Source organism: Prionailurus viverrinus, chromosome D4 (assembly GCF_022837055.1).
Source record: "Prionailurus viverrinus isolate Anna chromosome D4, UM_Priviv_1.0, whole genome shotgun sequence".
Classification (NCBI taxonomy): domain Eukaryota; kingdom Metazoa; phylum Chordata; class Mammalia; order Carnivora; family Felidae; genus Prionailurus; species Prionailurus viverrinus.
Window position 1 is genome coordinate 22,891,955 of NC_062573.1, and position 18,618 is coordinate 22,910,572.

Genomic DNA, 18,618 nt, shown 5'->3' on the forward strand with positions numbered 1-18,618 from the left:
AATAGCAGCTTGCTCATCAAAACTACCATTCTCTAACATTAGTAAATGAAATCTAGGGCAAGGACAATCATGTAAATGTTAAATTAGGTTGTGCCAATTATACAGAGACTGGAAGGGCTCTCCCATGAATATTTAAATTGTGAAACAGTTCAATTATCAGGAACTCTCAACCTTCTGTTTTCCAACTGCTACCTATCAAGTACCTTTGTTATATTTGTAGGAGGTAATAGAATTCTGACTTTTGCTATTCCCACATAAGTACAGAAGGAACTGGCTGTTGGAGGAGATGTGTAACAAAGAAAGCTGAGTGAGGGAAATAGTTAAATAAATTAAACTTCAGAAATTTAAGGAGAACCTTGGTGGCTCAGTCGGTTAAGTGTCCGACTTCAGCTCAGGTCATGATCTCATGGTTTGTGGGTTTGAGCCCCATGTCGGACTCTGTGCTGACAGCTCAGAGCCTGGAGCCTGCTTCGGATTCTGTACCTCCTTTCTCTGAATCTCTCTCTCTCTCTCTCTCAAAAATAAAAATAAACATTAAAAAAAAATTTTTTTTAAAGAAATGTAAAAATGTCCCACCTAAAAATGTAGTTAAAAACATTGTGGCTTCATGTATATTTGTGAGGTTAGAGAAAAAAAGTCCAAGTGGATTAGTTTTATAATTTGCATTTGTAAGGTTGCACAGGTAGAATTTTCTCTTTAATAGCATTTAGTGATGAAATCAACAGAAACAGCCAATTTTTGTATTTTTGGCAAAAATAAGCCTGTAATCCTTGTGTCAACCTCACATCAACAACCCCAATATATCATCTTCAAATGCTGGGATAATAAAGGTAATAAGGTTTTTTCAGTAATCTTCCTTATGTCCATGTCTTAATTGAATCTTAACTTCTTAGTTTTCTTAAGTATTATTTGACATGTAGGGCTTTTCTGTCTTGAGCACTGCTTCTCCATGATGCTTCCAGTGTTTCTTCCTAGCATATCCACAGTGACGTCTGACCTGCACTTGTTTCCAGAATCTCACATTAATGGAGAAAGAGGTTTCACATCTCCCTAAAAGTAGGAGATAATTCCAGTAAAACAGACATCAAAAATGTTTGCCTCATTGGAATCTAAGACCTGAATTTTAATATTCTTGCTCTCGATTCTTACAGATAAAATTCTTGTGGAGTCTTAGATTTTTGTTTTGATTTAAAATAATTTTTATACAGTCTTGGCCTGATCCACCTATGATGCTGATGATATTTATGGTGAAAGTTTATTTCCCTTTCTGCAGAGGAGATAAATTAAATTTAGGCATTACCTCTTACCTGCACCTGCAGAGCGAGTCATATTTCTTAAGCCAAGAGCAGAGTCTAAAATTGAAATAGAGTCCAGATACACATGCACTAAGTCCAAACTAAGCAGTAATGTGTAAAAGATTGCCAAAGCCAAGTTGGTGATTCATGTGAAAAGAGGAGTAGATTCCAAGAATTGAACTATTCCATTTGTAAAAATTTGTCACTAAATCGGACACAGGTATCCATAAAAGAATGGCTACAGAAGCCAGTGCTATTATAAACAGTATTAATTAACAAGAGTAAATTGGCCAGGAATAATTCAGAAATAACAAAAATGACCAGCTGCTTCTGGTTAATATTTGCTACAAAGAACTAAGGATGGAGGAGGTATGTTGCTGTGCACAGGCAAGGAATGGAAAGTTGGGAACTACTTTCTAAATTTTAATTGAAAGGCAGAGATGCTCTGGTGTAAAGCAAAATCCAATCACTTTATAGCAGTGGTACTTAAACTGAAGCTGTATATTGGGAAATATGGGAATAATAGAGATCGTTCTGAGGAATAGGTGCTAATTATGTTAAAGATGTGGCCTGGGAATCAGGGTTTTGTTTTATTTTGTTTTTTAAGTTTCCCATGATTTCATTATACAGCAAGGTTAAAACCACTGCTTTATAGGGAGCTCTTAACTTCCAGTAACAAGAAAATACTTTAAAGATAATTTGGAAATTCTCTTAATGTTGTTTCCCTATTAGATTTGGAAATCTAGTCTTCTGATTATAGATTTAAAAATCAGGTGTTAGCTATTAGACGTACTATTGATCACTGATTTATTTAAGTGAAGGAAGAGTGTACTAATCAAATTTATATGGAATCTGGAGTCAACCTGAATTTTAAAAGAGGTTCTGTTGCAATATGTTTGTGCGAGTCATTAACAATGTTGTGTTTGTTTCTTAATAGTGAAAGGATTCTTAGAGTAATAGCAAGGTCGACTTCCTCATGGGGTTGTTGTGAGGTTCATAAAATATATTGTCCATTGAAGTGCTATATAACCTATAAACTTTGGCAAAACATGTTTTATGATTACTGTTGATATCATCATCTTCATGACTAAACAGCTATTATTTTACAACTGATATTATTTGGATTTTCACTGAAATATTCAATCATTACACTTTAACATTTTAGAAACATCTAGTTTAGTGCATTTTATAAGAATGAAGATATTCGTGAGGAACATTCAGACTTTTAAATATCAAATATGATGTTACAATTTACAAAAAAATCTACATATATTGTTTATAGGTTGATTACTTTTGTCAAATGTATAACCTGAGTTATCACAACAGCAATAAATTGTGGAACATTTATATCTCTTCAGAATATTTTTTTCTTTTGCACTCAATTTCCCCTCCTCCAAGCAACCACTGATTTGATTTTGATCACAGTTAACTTTTCTTATTTTAGAATTCCACAAAATAGAAACATCTTTTGTGTATTGTTTTGTGTCTACATTCTTTTACTCGGCAGAATGTCTGTGAGATTCATCCACGTTGTTGCATGTATCAGTCGTTTGCTCTATTTTGTTATTGCATGTTTTTCTCTTGTACTAATAAACCAGAATAACCTTTCAACTTGCCTTGTGATGAGAATTCAGGTTGTTTTCTTTTTTCTTTTTTTTTTCTTTTTTTTTTTTTTGCTATTTCCAATGAACCTGTTATGAGCAATCACTTCTAAGTCTTTTTGTTAGCATATATTTGTCTTTATCATACATAAATTCCTAGAAATGGAATCTGAGGGTGATACATTATGTGCATGCTCAAACTTTAAACTACCAAACTGTTTGTCAAAGTAGTTGCACCATTTTACATTCCTACCAGCAATGTATTCGAATTCCAGGTGCTCCATCCTCAACAACACTTGATATTCCTGCCATCTTTATTCTTTTCATGATTCTTGTGGGGATGATATCACAGTGTCATTTGAATTAGCATTCTTATGACAATAATTTATAGTAAGCATCTTCACTTGTGCTCATTGGCCATTTGTATTTATTCATTTTTGAAGTGTCTATTAAAGTTTTACCCACATTTCAAGAGTTGTTTTATTATTGAGTTATAAGAATTGTTCATAAATTCTGAATACAAATCTTCTATTTAATATATATAATACAAATAATTACTTCCAATCCATGACTTGCCTTTTAACTTTCTTGAAAATGTGTTTTTAACAAGAGAATATTTTCTTTTTGATGAAATAAACCTCCTTGTGGGAAAGTTCTCAAATATGAATTTAAAGTATTTAATAGATAGGTACAAGGCAAAATACACTTTGTATTTTAACCGTCAGTCAGTTTTGGTAAGCTATCTCTCAGAGATTTTGTGTGCTACATCTAAGTTATAGAATTTATTGACATACAGTTGTTCATAATGTTTCTTCATATTCTTTTATTGTCTGAAAGAGTTATAGTGATAAATGCACTTTAATTTTGGATATTGGTAATTTGTGTCTTTTTTGTTGTATTATTTTAGGTATGAGATTATCATTTTACTATGGATTTAAAAACTAGCTTTAGTCTTGGTGATTTCTTTATTGTTCTTGTGTTATTTATTTCATTGATTTACTATTATCCTTATTGCTTTTCTCTACTTGGATAACTGAATTAAAACTTTTAATCTTTTCTGATAAATGTATATATATAATATATGTATTTATATGTCAGAAATACATATATACATATATAATGTGTATATATATTTAGGCTTTAAAGATATAATTTCTACACTAAGCAGTGCTTTATCTGCATCCATCCCACAAATTTTTTTTAAATTTTTTTTTTTAATTTTTTTTTCAACTTTTTAAATTTATTTTTGGGACAGAGAGAGACAGAGCATGAACGGGGGAGAGGCAGAGAGAGAGGGAGACACAGAATCGGAAACAGGCTCCAGGCTCTGAGCCATCAGCCCAGAGCCCGACGCGGGGCTCGAACTCACGGACCGCGAGATCGTGACCTGGCTGAAGTCGGACGCTTAACCGACTGCGCCACCCAGGCGCCCCAACACAAATTTTTAAATGTTGTAGTTCCATTGTTTCATAATTTGATATATTGCACTAATACAATCAATTAAAAGTATTTTTCAATTTCTTTGTGATTTCCTTTTTGATTCAGCAGATATTCATTGTGTTTCAATGTCCAAATGGGACATATTTGCTATTTTCCAGATACATATTTGCTATTGATATCCAATTAAATGTCTTTGTAGTCAAAAGTTCTGCTATGTAAGATTGCAATTGAAAATTCTTTCTTGATGTAATATCTGTGTGCAATGAAAAATAATGTATATTTGGAAGCTTTTAGGTGTTATTAGTCTGTAAATATTAATTATGGTAATTTGTTTGAGAGTATTTTTAATATAAATTTGTATCCTTACTAATTTTCTTTCTACTTGTCTTTTTAATTACTGAGAAAGTTGTATTAAAATGTTTTTTGCATCTAGAATTGAGATCAAGTGAGTTACATATAAATAGCCATAGATACAATTTTAAAGAATTGGGAACCATTTGAATAGGTATGTACTAAGTTTTAATTATAGCAAAAATTATAGCAATGATTATTAGATTTTTAAATCTGATAAAGATAGCTCCAACTTAATTTGGGAGATAATTCACTGGTGGAGATAAAGTTTGGACAGAAATTGGAACCAGACACATCTCAAGGAGGAAATGTCAACAGTCCAACAAAAGTAATAAATGTTGAATTAAGGTAGAAAATGGATAAAGGAAAACATGTGACATGATATATTTACAAAATAATATTGGACTGGCTTGATGACAAATTACTGAGAGGGATGTGTCTAAAATATTGATATTGATTAATACAGGTTTTAAAACATACTATCATAACAAGTGGCAAGACTACTGAGCAGAGAGGAAGAATCAGCTTGCGGGGAATGGGGAGTACAGGGAAGATTATAGGTGTCTGTTGTACCTATTGGATAGATTTAGGACTAGAGAATATTTAATAGTTGAGAGGATCAGAGGCTTAGACCAGAACTCAGTAAGATTTCATATATATAAACACACACACACACACACACACCACACACACACACACACACACACACACACACACACACATATACACACACACACACAGATGTATATATGTGCAAAAATACATTCATATATATTGTATATATGACATCCTCAGAGTGTGTATATAATGTGTATATCCACTCTGGGGATGCTGAGTTAGTCCAGAAATGGGAGTAAAAAGACTTTTCAGAAGGAGATATGCAGAATTAGATATGCAGATATGCAGAATTAGAGTTCAATTGTGAAATCTAAGGGAAGAGGACCTTCAAAATGAAGAGGGCTATTAAAAGATACAAATTATTCATTGCCAAGCAAGAAGAAAGGTAAAAATGAGGTTTTTGGTATTGAATTTAAAATCTTACTGGTTGGGGCGCCTGGGTGGCGAAGTCGGTTAAGCGTCCGACTTCAGCCAGGTCACGATCTCGCGGTCCGTGAGTTCGAGCCCCACGTGGGGCTCTGGGCTGATGGCTCAGAGCCTGGCGCCTGTTTCCGATTCTGTGTCTCCCTCTCTCTCTGCCCCTCCCCCGTTCATGCTCTGTCTCTCTCTGTCCCAAAAATAAATAAAAACGTTGAAAAAAAAATTAAAAAAAAAAATCTTACTGGTTATTTCATCAAGCCAGGATCAAATGAGGAAATAAGTCTTCATTACTATGTATTCTATCTTTCTTGATTCATTAGGTCTTGTCGATTAACAGGGTATGTTGCTCAGTGTAGAAAGAGGTTCCTTAGCAACTGACTACTTTAGCTACTGAAATGTGTCTAGGCCTTGGAACTCTGTCAGAAGGGGAATGCCTGCAACTCATAGAAAGGAATGAACCAGGAGAATACTACATTTTGGTACTATGTGTTTTATATGGTGTTCACAAATAGCAGGTAAAATGGGTGCGTGTGTGTGTGTTCTATAACCATACAAGTGTACAGCTTGCAGTTTGTAAAAACAGTTGTGATGTTACCTTAGCCTTCCATATGTTTAACTAAATAATAGAATTTTAACACCCAACAATTTGGGAGTATCACCTCCAGAAAATGGTATCTTTAAATAGAAGCCATAAGTTGAATGCTCATTGGTAAAACCCATATTTTTACAAGTAGTTAGAAAACTTCATCAAGATAAGTTAGTTAATGAAATATCAGGGCTAAATACTGGTGTTTTTTCACTTTTATTTCATTGCTTTTTATTTTAATTATGTTAAATAAAGCCTAAGAGGAGGGCAATTGAATCCCTGATGTCATTCCAAATATTTTCTGATAAACTAAACACTGCTAAGTGGTATTTGAAAACATATTTAAAGTGATATTTATATTTACTAAGTGACATCTGAGATCAGATAATTTGTTGGAAGTGGAGTAGATTAGCCTAGGGGATAGTAGATATTTGTCTCTAAGGAAATATTAGCTACAGGAATGAAGTTAAGGAATCAAACTGTGATTTTAATTGAAAGTGAAACAAGAGCATGCAGCTTTTTAAAAAAAATGAGCTATGTTATTGAGTATATTTGAGCAATCTTGTTAGGGTTTTATCTTAGTCTCATAACTGTATCTTTGTTGTGTGATTTCCAAGGCAATTTAGATTAAGAAAAATTATATGTTAGAGATAACTACCTGGATATTTTAGGATGTTAAACATATCTGAACGAAACTTTTTTTTTCTCAAAACATCTAATGTATGTATTCTTTGGGGCTTTCTGCCTAAATGTAAGCATATATTAAATGATGGTGCTTTTTTGCATTTAACATCATCCTACTTTGCTGCAATTATTAGATTCTAAGTAGATTTTGAAAATTGTTCATTCTAAAGAGAGGCCAGTGTTGGATACCTAAATTGTGTTTTGTTTTCTCTACAAAATTGATGGCCTTGTATCTGGTTAATTCACTTAATTTTTGTTGAACCAAATTTTTCCAGAAGTTACTTAGGGTAGCTTACGTTAGAGGAGATGGAACAATAACATGAAAAACTGTTTAATCCAGAGAAAACGAAAATAACAAATAGGAAGAGTGAGGTGTCAAATACTGAGGTATAGTAGCTGATGATGGCTATGCAAATACATAAAATCCTAGCAAGGATAAGGGGATTAATGTTTTTAATATAAATGATTCATTTATGCATCCCCCCACCCTGTTTTACAGACAACAAATGGAGGTACCCTGCGGCAGTGGTGATGGGAAAGGATTTGAATCAGTCAACCTGACACCAGAGTCACTGCTCCTTCCACTGTAATGTGACGAATGCTCCCTCCCCAACTGTTCTCAATACCTTTTTTTTTTTTTCAACGTTTATTTATTTTTGGGACAGAGAGAGACAGAGCATGAACGGGGAGGGGCAGAGAGAGAGGGAGACACAGAATCGGAAACTGGCTCCAGGCTCTGAGCCATCAGCCCAGAGCCTGATGCGGGGCTCGAACTCACAGACCGTGAGATCGTGACCTGGCTGAAGTCGGACGCTTAACCGACTGCGCCACCCAGGCGCCCCATGTTCTCAATGCCTTTAATTTGACTTGTTTTAATATATAATGCCAACTAATTAATAGAGTTCCATGGTTGATAAAAACTTCACAGTTGTTGAAGACATTTCCGGAAACTTCTTTCAACCTCTCCATTATCTTGAGAGTGTTGGGGCCTCAGAAAACGGAAACTTGGAGCACTTGAACATGACATGCTAAATGTCACATGTGTAGATAGTGACTGAAGAACAGTTCTTGAGTTTCTGATCCTCAGCAAAGTAGCTTATTAACAGGAGTGAAAACTCAAATGGAATCAACCTGATAATCAGATGGTATATTCTTCATCAGGTCATTTGATGTTGTACAGCTGTGAATGTTCAGTGAAAGAACAAGTAGGCATATAGATCACAAAATGACTACTTTTAAATGCCCAGAGCAGGTTTTTATTGTGTGAAATGATGGCAGAGGAAACAGGAAGATAAAGAAGAAACGGAGTTTCTAAAGTTAAATGTAGTAAGTTTAGTTGTATGCAGAATATCTGAAACTTAATATGAAAAAAAAAATCCAGTTATCTAGGACTCTATAGCAATTCTCTACTCCCCCTCAGCACACCTTTTCTTTCTTCCATTGCATAGAAAATCGTCAGACACAGTTCGGAATTTTTTACCAAGTCCTCAGGTTGATAAAAGCCAAAGAAAATTGATTTAGTATTCAGAGGTATAAACTGATTATCTCTTCAAATCCCCTATAAAAGATGAGCCAGATAATTCATGGGGCCCAGGATAAGATGATAATTCAGGATTCTTTCAGTCAAAAATGATTACTAATTTCAAAAGTGACAAAAAAGCATGAAACTGATCACAGGGCCCTGAATGACTGTACAGGTTGTATGCCCATGTAGGTGGCCCTGTTATTTTTTTTAATGCTCATTTTATTTATTTAGTTTTTGAGAAAGAGAGAGAGAGAGAGAGAGAGAGAGAGAGAGAGAGAGAGAATGCAGTGGAGGGGCAGAGAGACAGGGAAATAGAATCCCAAGCAGGTTCTGTGCTGCTGACAGCACGGAGCCCCATGTGGGGCTCGATCTCACAAACACTGAGAAATGACCCGAGCTGTCCCTGTAAGTTTTCCTTATTAACTAGATTTTCCATTACACACACACACACACACACACACACACACTTTTCCCTACATTTTACTCACCCTGTAAAAGAGACATCTTTAGTGTTGAGACATTGTACATTTTACTGATTAAAGAAAGCAAAGCTGCATTCAAATTTACCGTGTAAGGACACAGAATCAAGAAAGTGATTATAAATCTCTGTTCCCCCTTCATTATAATTCAATATTACATGTAAGTTTCCTTAATTTATCATCTTCTTAGAGCCCAGGCTCTGAAATTTCCTTCATTTGGATCTATCTTTTCCTTTGTCTAAGGTCACTGCTTTATTTGTAGAGCACTTTTCATTCATTGTCAGCAGAAATTACCACTATCTTAAAATCTCCTGTTTCTAGGAATGCACATCTTACTAATATTCTCTTCAAGAGACTCTATTCAGTGACTACATTTTTGTTCATTCTTGAGTTAAAAGGCTTCTTGGGGAAGGAAATTCAAAGGAACATAGAATCTACCATTAATGTTTCATGAAGTAGGTCACAAAACTACATGAAATCCATGTAATAATCCCTTATAGTTTTCATTTTGAATAGCTAATGGTTATAGTAAGAAGAAATTATCCTAGTCTTGTATTGGGTTCTAATAAACCTAAAAAATAAATAGCATTACCAAAAGCAAATAAGATTCCACTCTCATGTACGGTGAAAAGATTGAAAGTGCTTTGTTCCCATGACAATATCAAGACAAAGTCAAATTAAAACCATCTCTATTGATCATGACAGTGTGTTGTACAGAGAAAAATCTCAAAAAATATATAATAGCATTACTACAATTAATAAGTTTATCAAGTTAGTAGGGTAGAAGGTTAATGTACAAAAGTAACTTTTACATTAGTAGCGAAAAATTTGTAATTAAAAAAATTAAAACATGATTTACTCTATCCCTAAAAGACACAAAATACCTAGGTACAAATCCAACAAAATGTGTACAGTTTAACATGCTAAACACTACAGGACAAATATGAGTCATAGAACACCTAAGCAAATGGAAGTATTTAATCAGTTTATGGATTGCACAGGATACTAAGATGTCAAATCTTCTAAAATGGAACTATAAATTCAACTTTAATTTTATTAATCTTCTCTATTTTTCTATACTTTTTTCAGTTATTTTATCTCTAATACATATAATTTCCTTTTCTCTGCTTATCTTGGGTTCAGTTTGCTCTTCACATTCTAATTTCTAAGAGGGAAAAACTAGCTTATTAATTAGAAATTCTTCTTTTTTTAAAGTTTATTTATTTATTTTGACGGGGAGGGAAGTGCACACAAGTTGGGGAGGGGCAGAGAGACGGGGAGAGAAAAAATCCCAAGAAGGCTCTGCACTGTCAGCACAGAGCCCGATGCAGAGCTTGAACTCATGAACCACGAGATCATGACCTGAGCCAAAATCAAACGTCAGACACTTAACTGACTGAGCCACCCAGGTGCCCCTGAAATTCTTCTTTTACTATAAGGATTTAGAGCTATAAATGTCAGTATATAGTCATGTATATTCATGTACATTTATTTTATAATCCAATACTACTTTATTTTGTCCCTCAAAAAGTTGTATAAGGCATTCAAAGAAACAATACAGTATGGCCCATGTACATGAGGAAAAAGGGAATCAATTGAAATTGTCTTTGTGGAAACCCACAAATTGGATTTACTAAACAAGAACTTTAAATGAGCTATTTTAAATATGTTTAAAGAAGTGAGAAAGTGTAGAAATGATGTCTTATCAAATAGAGAATATCAACAAAGAGATATAAACTATAAAAATAGAAATTCTGGAGCTGAAAATTATAACAACTATAATGAAATATTAACTAGAGAAGCACAGAAATGGTTGAAACAGACAGAAATATCAGTGAACTTGAAAACAGTCAGTTGTGATTATCCAATTTGAGGAGAATGGAAAAAGGAATAAAGAAAAAAAGAAAAAACCTCATAGATTTGTGAAACACCATCAAATGTCTTATCATATGCATAAGAGGAGATTTAAGTAGAGAGAAGAAAGAGAAAAGGAACGAATATTTTAAGAAGCTATGCTTAAAACTTCACAAATGACAATCATCTACACATCCAGATGCTTGAACAAGACAACTCCAAAGAGATCAACACTTAGACACATCATAATCAAATGGTCAAAAACTAAAGACAGAGAGAACCTTGAAAGTAGAGATAAGTGACTCCTCACCTCACACATGCAAATCATCCTGAATAACATTAACAGCTGATTGTCATGAAAAACCTCTGATCATCTGGAGGACTAAGGTCATGGAATAACCCGAGTGATGAAAGAAAAAGATTAACAACAAAGGATTCTATACCTGGCAGAACTCTCCCTCAAAAATGAAGATGTGGTGCTGGAGTGGTTCAATGGGTTAGAATCCAACTCTTGATTTCGGCTCAGGTCATGATCTCACGGTTGGTGAGACTGAGCCTCACGTCAGGCTCTGCGCTGTGCTGACAGTGTAGAGCCTGCTTGAGACTCTCTCTCTTTCTCTCTCTCCCTCTCTCTGCGCCTCCCTCACTCATGCTCGTTCTTCTTCTCTCTCTCTCTAAATATATATATTTTTAAATGAAGGAGCTATCAAGACATTTATAAATAAGCAAAAACTGAGAGTTCACTGCTATCATACCTGCCGTAAAAGAAACAATAAAAGCAGTCCTTCGGGATGAAATAAAAATATACTAGACAGTACCCTGAATCTACATGAAGAAACAAAGAACACCAGTAAAGGTAAAACAGTAAATAGATAATAAATATAAAATATAATTTATTTTTTATGTGTAAATTTTTTTCCAATCTGATTTAAAGACAACTTCATGAAGCAATAATTACAAATCTATATTGATGGACACACAATGAATAAAGGTGTAATTTGTGAACATAACAGCATAAAGGAAGGTAGGGTATGGAGCTATACAAGAGCAAAGATTTTATATACTATTGAATTATTAATCCTAACTTGATTATCATAAATTAAGATGGTAATTGTATTTCCCAGGGAGATGACACAGCAAATCTCAAAAATACATAATAAAATAAATAAGGGAATTAAAATGGTATATTAAAATTATTTAACACAAAACAAGGCAGAAGTGGAGGAAATGAACAAAAAAAAGACATAAAATATATAGAAAATGCAGCAAAATGACAGAACTAAGTCCTCATCAGAAATTACAGTAAATAAAATGATTTAAACTCTTCAAGACAGAGATTGGCAGAATAGAGTTGTTGTTTTTTCAAACATACTGTTTATAGGAGATTTGCTTTATATAGAGACATAAATTAATTGTATGTGATACTTTTCTTTAATGCCTGAATCTTCAGTAAAGTTATTGAATAACTGCCATCAAAAGCTTTCTATGAAAAAGGGAGAGGTTTCCATTGGTGAGTAAGAATCATCAGTTTGCAGACTGTAATAAGCATAGAAAGATATAAAGCTCACTATGCGAATGTAAGTTCAGTCACTTAAATTGTTGTTGTTGTTGTTTTTAAGATTTTCATTTCCCCAGATCATACCTTTCCAAGAATCCAAGAATCATTGATTTCCAAGAATCAAGGAAGACCAAGACAGCTATATAAGGTTTTCCCTTCTGTGTCTTAGAGAATTTTGAATATTTTTATTAGGTGAGATGACCATGTCCTAGTATCAGAGAAATACATCTTCAACCATTTGTTTAAATTAATATTGATAAATTTTAAAATGTCTCAACTATTGTGGTTGTGACTGTCTGAGATGTCTTTGAAAAGAATAAGGCACTGGTGTCAGCTCAATCATATTCTATATTAATTAGGCACAAAAAGTGAAAGACAAAGGAAGAAGATATACAGAGAGAGAGAAACTGATTTTATCAGGTGAATGATTAAAAAAAAAATCAGCACTGAGAAGGACATGAGGAAGTAAACAATTATTAGAGGAAGTGTTGTCTCTATAACATAGCTTTCTTTATTTCAAGATGTCTGCGTTTTCTCATAAGGTCACACTGGCATTGATCATTTATAAAAATATTAATAGTAGTTTAAACCTAGAGGCTAGATTTGAAAGTGAGAACCTGATAGAAATTTTAAATGGAAGAAGAAACAGGTAGTCTTTCTTCAGAGGGTAAATGCTTGATAAGCAATGTTTGTCAAGTTTCATTACTTCTCATAAATAGCTGAACTGGTTTCAGTGTTGTTGGAAGTTTGGGGCAAACAGTCGAGGATAACAATTAATTGGTCAACTATAAGGAACACATAAGAAAGAGTAGAAATATTTAAGGAAAATAACTATTAAGATAATTAAGAGTCTATTAATTGTATCTCTATACATATGGTCTACCATGACACATTCATATCATTATGTTGCCTTAGGAATAAAATGAAATCAATATTATTGATTTAGATGAATTCAATTTGAATTGTGGAATTATCAGGCTTCTGGTGAGTTTCTTTCTTCATGGAGCCTTCTTCTGGTTGCAATGAGGTTATTAAATTGTATGAATGAGTAAATGCTCATCTTATTGAAAGTTTGGTACTCAACTAATGCTACTTTATTAACATTTCCTTCTCAAATCTGAAATATATCTTCAGGTCTCAGATTATCTTGGAATCTAAAGGCTGAAATCCACGACAATTTTGACTTTCCTTTTTTTTTTTTAAATTTTTTTTATTACATTTCTTTATTTTTGAGAGGCAGAGACAGAGCATGAGTGGGGGAGGGGCACAGAGAGAGTGGGAGACACAGAATCTGAAGCAGGCTCCAGGCTCTGAGCTGTCAGCACTGAGCCTGATTTGGGGTTCAAACCCAGGATCCATAAGATCATGACCTGAGCCGAAGTTGGACCCTCAACTGACTGAGCCACCCAGGTGCCCCTTAACTTTCTAATTCATAGCACTATGTGAATGCAGAACAACAGGATCATCTTCTTACTCAAACCTTTGGATTCATAACTTGTCTTGTACTCGGCTTTATCCTAAGTGTACTTCTCCTAAAACACAATAAATACTATACATTGTTCCTTTCATTTTTCCTAGTTCAGGAGTGACACTTCAGTAATTGTCATCCACTATGATCTATTTTGACCACAGATATAAGGACCACTTTAAAGACTGACCTTAGCAATAATTTATTAAAGATATTCTATACACAAAGCATGCTACATACTGAAAAGATTGAGCAAATATGACCTCCACAGTTCTTGAGCAATTACAAATTAGATAGAGATACAAATATGTACAGGGGTAAGTTTAATGTTGTCAATAAATGCACCTGATATAGATAATACAGGGAATGGGAGCAGATAGAAAAAATATTTAACTGTAACTACTGGGATGGGGGTTGGGGAAATCTTGGAAGTTATGAAAACTTCCTAGTGGAAATTACATCTAAGTTGAAGCCTAAAGTATGAATTGAAATTAGCCAGATGGAATAAGTCATAAAAACACATAAACACAGGAAATAACATGCCTGAATGCCTGGAAGTAAGAGAAAACATTAGATGTTAGAGGAACTGAATACAACTTTATGTGCTGTAGCATACTGTGTGTGTATGTGTGTGTGTGTGTGTGTGCACACGTGTGTATGTGTGCATATGTGTGCATTTGCGTGTGTGTGTGCGTCTATGTTCGTGTGTGTGTGTGTGTGTGTGTGTGTGTGTGTGTGTAATGTTTAGTCAGGAAACTATAAAGGTAAACAGAGACCAAGTCAAATTCATTAAAAAAAAAATCACTCTTGAACATTGCAACAAAATGGCTCACAGACTTATGCCACACATCCCAAATCTTTCTTCCTCAAATTGTAACTACCACATTTAATCTTGTTCCTTAACAACAGGATTCTAAGATGGTCCTATTCTCACCCTCTACAGAAGGCAAAGCTTGAAAAAGGAAAACCCAGATGTTCATGTAAAAAAACAAACAAACAAACAAGAAAAGCAGAAAAATGGCAAGTACCCTCTGTTAACACACTATCTTACCTACTCCTTATGTATTACTAACATGGCTTCTCTGAATAGTGTGTATCAAAAAAAGAAAATGTGTTTTCAGGGTTTACCATCAAATCAAATCACAAATTTAATTTCCAACAAGCTCAAGGAATAGAAAGTTCTGCTTACTAAAAAAAAAGGTAGCAAAAAACATATACTTACATATAGATAATGCATTATGAAATTATATGTAAGGCATGTTTTCTTTATTTATTTAGAAAATCACCTTCAATGAAGTACTCTTATTTAATTGTCAGTGGCGTTATGGAAGAAAACAAATGCTTCAATACACTTTTCTGGGCCCCTTTATAAAACGTTGTCTAAATATCCCACTTTGCTTTTGGTGGAAAGACCTAGACCAATTTATTTGGATTTCTGTCTTTCTAAAATGACTATGTAATTTTGATATTATATATTCAAATTAATATTTTTTCTTCTTTTTGAAATCCTGAAAAAGTAACATTAAAAAATCTTTTATTAATTTTTCAGCACTTTGGGAAATGGTGGAAATCAACAGGCAAATGATTTTAAGTGCTTGTTTTGGGTTATTGATGTTTGTTAAGGAAAATAAATCTTTTTTAGTAAATGTCTTAAAAAAGACAACACAGCTCTTGAAAGAAGAGTCCAGCTATTCAGTTTTATAATTTAAATTATTGTAGAGGAATGTGGTAGGGACTAATAAAGTATATTTCTATTGTTTAATAAGTTCCCAAGACACATTCAAGGTATAGATTTTACAGGTATAAATTTATTTCACTTTGCTCTATGTGATTGTTAGGGTCTTAAATATGGGTTGTTCTATATTTAAACACTCCACTAAATATTTCAATATTATGGGTGGGTAAATTAAAATATTTTTTTTTGCAAAATTTTTAGCTCCTAAAGTAGAGAACTATATAAAGAATTAAAAACAAAACCAAAGCATAAAACAAATATAAACCCCATCAAAGCCCATAAGGTAATACCTCTCACCTGAACACCTTTAATAATTCATGGCCAATGTGGACCTATCTTTTGTAGTTGCCCTCCCTCCTTTGAATCCCTCATCTCTCATATTCTTTTTAATGCGGTAGCTTTTACACAGGAAAAAAGTCTATTCTTTAAGACAGTGCTCAGTATTTCAAGTCTTCTCCCTAAAGACTTAGAAATACCTATGATTTCAGAAAAAGAGATCAGAGATCACTTCCCAAAGTATTAACCAGACCAGTAATTTCGGTAGAACACTTTTCTCCCCTAAAATAGCTGGGAGGCAGTGCACTTTAGTAGGAAAACACTAGGCTAGTTGTCAAGGGATATGAGATCTCATTTCAGGTCAAGAATAATAGAATTTGTGTCTTTGTCTCAATACTTTTTTTTTCCTATTTTTACCCTCATGGGTTTTATCGGTAGAGTATATTTCCAGCTTGTTAAAATAGATTTGAAAATGGTTTAGTAGAAATATCCGTAAGTAGTACAGCTTGCACATAGATTAATTTGAGCACATAGATGCTGAGAGTTTTAATTTTGTCGTGATTAATTTTTGGGCTTTCAGAATAACTATTTTCTACTGCTCTGAGGCATTCATTTCAGGCTTAGACTAATCAGCCATGGACATATGAGGGCTGTGATTGACAACTAAGCATTTTTATTTGCAAAGGATTAAAATGCATTCTTTCTTAGTTAAGTAAAAAAGGAATTTATTAATAGGACATTTAGAAAATCACTCAAATGATATAGATATTGAAGAGAAAGTTCAGAGGAGGGGCAATAGTATAGGGATGCAAAAGTCATGCCACGACATCAGTCCACTGAGGAAACCAGTGCCACCAAGGGAGACTAAAACCATAGGTTACTCCATTGTCACTGCTTTTCCTGGAAACTGGATATTTCCTGGGAACTGCTGCTTCCTTCTAAATCCATTCTTTCTGCTTTTCTCATCACTGCCTCCTAATTTAGAGTCTTGCACAGACACAGACAAGTATCTGAGTCTGAGTGATGCTTGAAGGCCTCTTGCTGAAATTATGATACCTGAAACCTAGGAAGCTGACATTTTTTGTCAAAAAAGGAGCATTGCTGTTGCATTATTACCATTTGAAAACCCATTGTGTCTTTAATTATGGGCTGCTAGTGACACATTAGGGTCCAAACTATTAAGGTATTGGCATGATAGTAGTTTTTAAGGCACTGAATGGCATTTACATGTATAATTTACATGTATAATTTATATAATTAACATCAAGAAAATGTATAAATATGTAAGTTCTATAAATCAATTTATTATAGGATATAAAACAGGAATGATACATTTTTAGCTCAATAAAGGTAACAATTCCATAAGCTATATCATTTTTAGAAGAGAAAATGCTGTTCACCCATTTTCCACTTTGAATAGAAAAGAATGTTATTTGTTATTCTATCTTCCTCCTTCATTAATATTTGTCCTAATAACAAATAATTTTAATTGATATTAGGGTTAAATATTAAAAAAAGATGTCTTACTCTATGCATTCTGAGTATAATTCTACCGTATTCATTTGGTGATGAAATATATTTTTGTCAAAATTTATTTACCACTGGTGGCTTTTAATCATCAGATCATGACACATCTTGAGCATAAGTAAAACCTGAATTGTGACATACGGCTAATGGTACTTCTCTAATAAATAACATGGCATCTTTTCTACAGTGAAGTACTAAGGAAAGAAAAGGAGGGCTGAGGAACAGGGAGAGCATTGAAGGTTTCAATAAGGATGAAAGGGATTCTTTGTCTTCCCATACACAAGAGAAAAGAAAGAGATACAGAAAGAATTATGGACAAGGATTTAAAAAAATGACTTTTTCTCTTGAAAAAGATAATGCGAGTGAGGATGGTGCCCTGGTCAGAAATAGGATAGATGAGTAGTTGTTTGTAATCTTTATTTTCCTGGATATATGTAAGCAAAGAAAACCAGCCAAAGACATAGCACCATTGCTAGAAGGGGAGAAAATGGAAAATAATGATTCCTCAAGTATTGAGCCAAAAAAAGTCCTGATATTCTGATTTTTATCAAGAGTCCTAGGAAAGATGAGAGACTATAAAGAGGAGTAAGTTCTCACTGAGGTCACTTCTGCCCCTCTAGGGAATTAGAGTGCCAACGGATTACGTAAATGGATTCTGTAGGATGGAGTTACTTAAAATTTTTCACTGTCCAGATACACAGTTGATATTACCTTAGATACTAATTATATAGGTTTTCTGTTACTTAGAATTTTAATATGCTTTTACAACAACAAAAACAAGGCTCACTGCATTAGCAGCCCTTTCCAGAAAGGCTGAGAAAAAGGAAGTAAGAAAACAAAGCAGTGGGAATTCCACAAAATTAATTTACTAGATTGTTTATCAGAACTTTTAAGGATGATGTTGTGACATCACAACATATAATTTTATAGATTAAGGGGACACCTCAAATTGAAGTTGAAGTTCATTCACAACCTAAGAATAGTGAATGAAAGGTAATAAAACATGACATGTGTTATCAAAGAACAGGACTTCCCCAGATAGGAAAGCAAAGATAATGAAAGTAGAACAGGTGAACTACTGGAACCAGAATTAGGCCTTAACAATGCACTTGATATGTCACAAGCTGCAGAGGTATGTTTTCTTGTGTTCTGCAGTTGAGTAATACTTTTATTTCCCTGGTATTCTTAGGCAGCCATTATT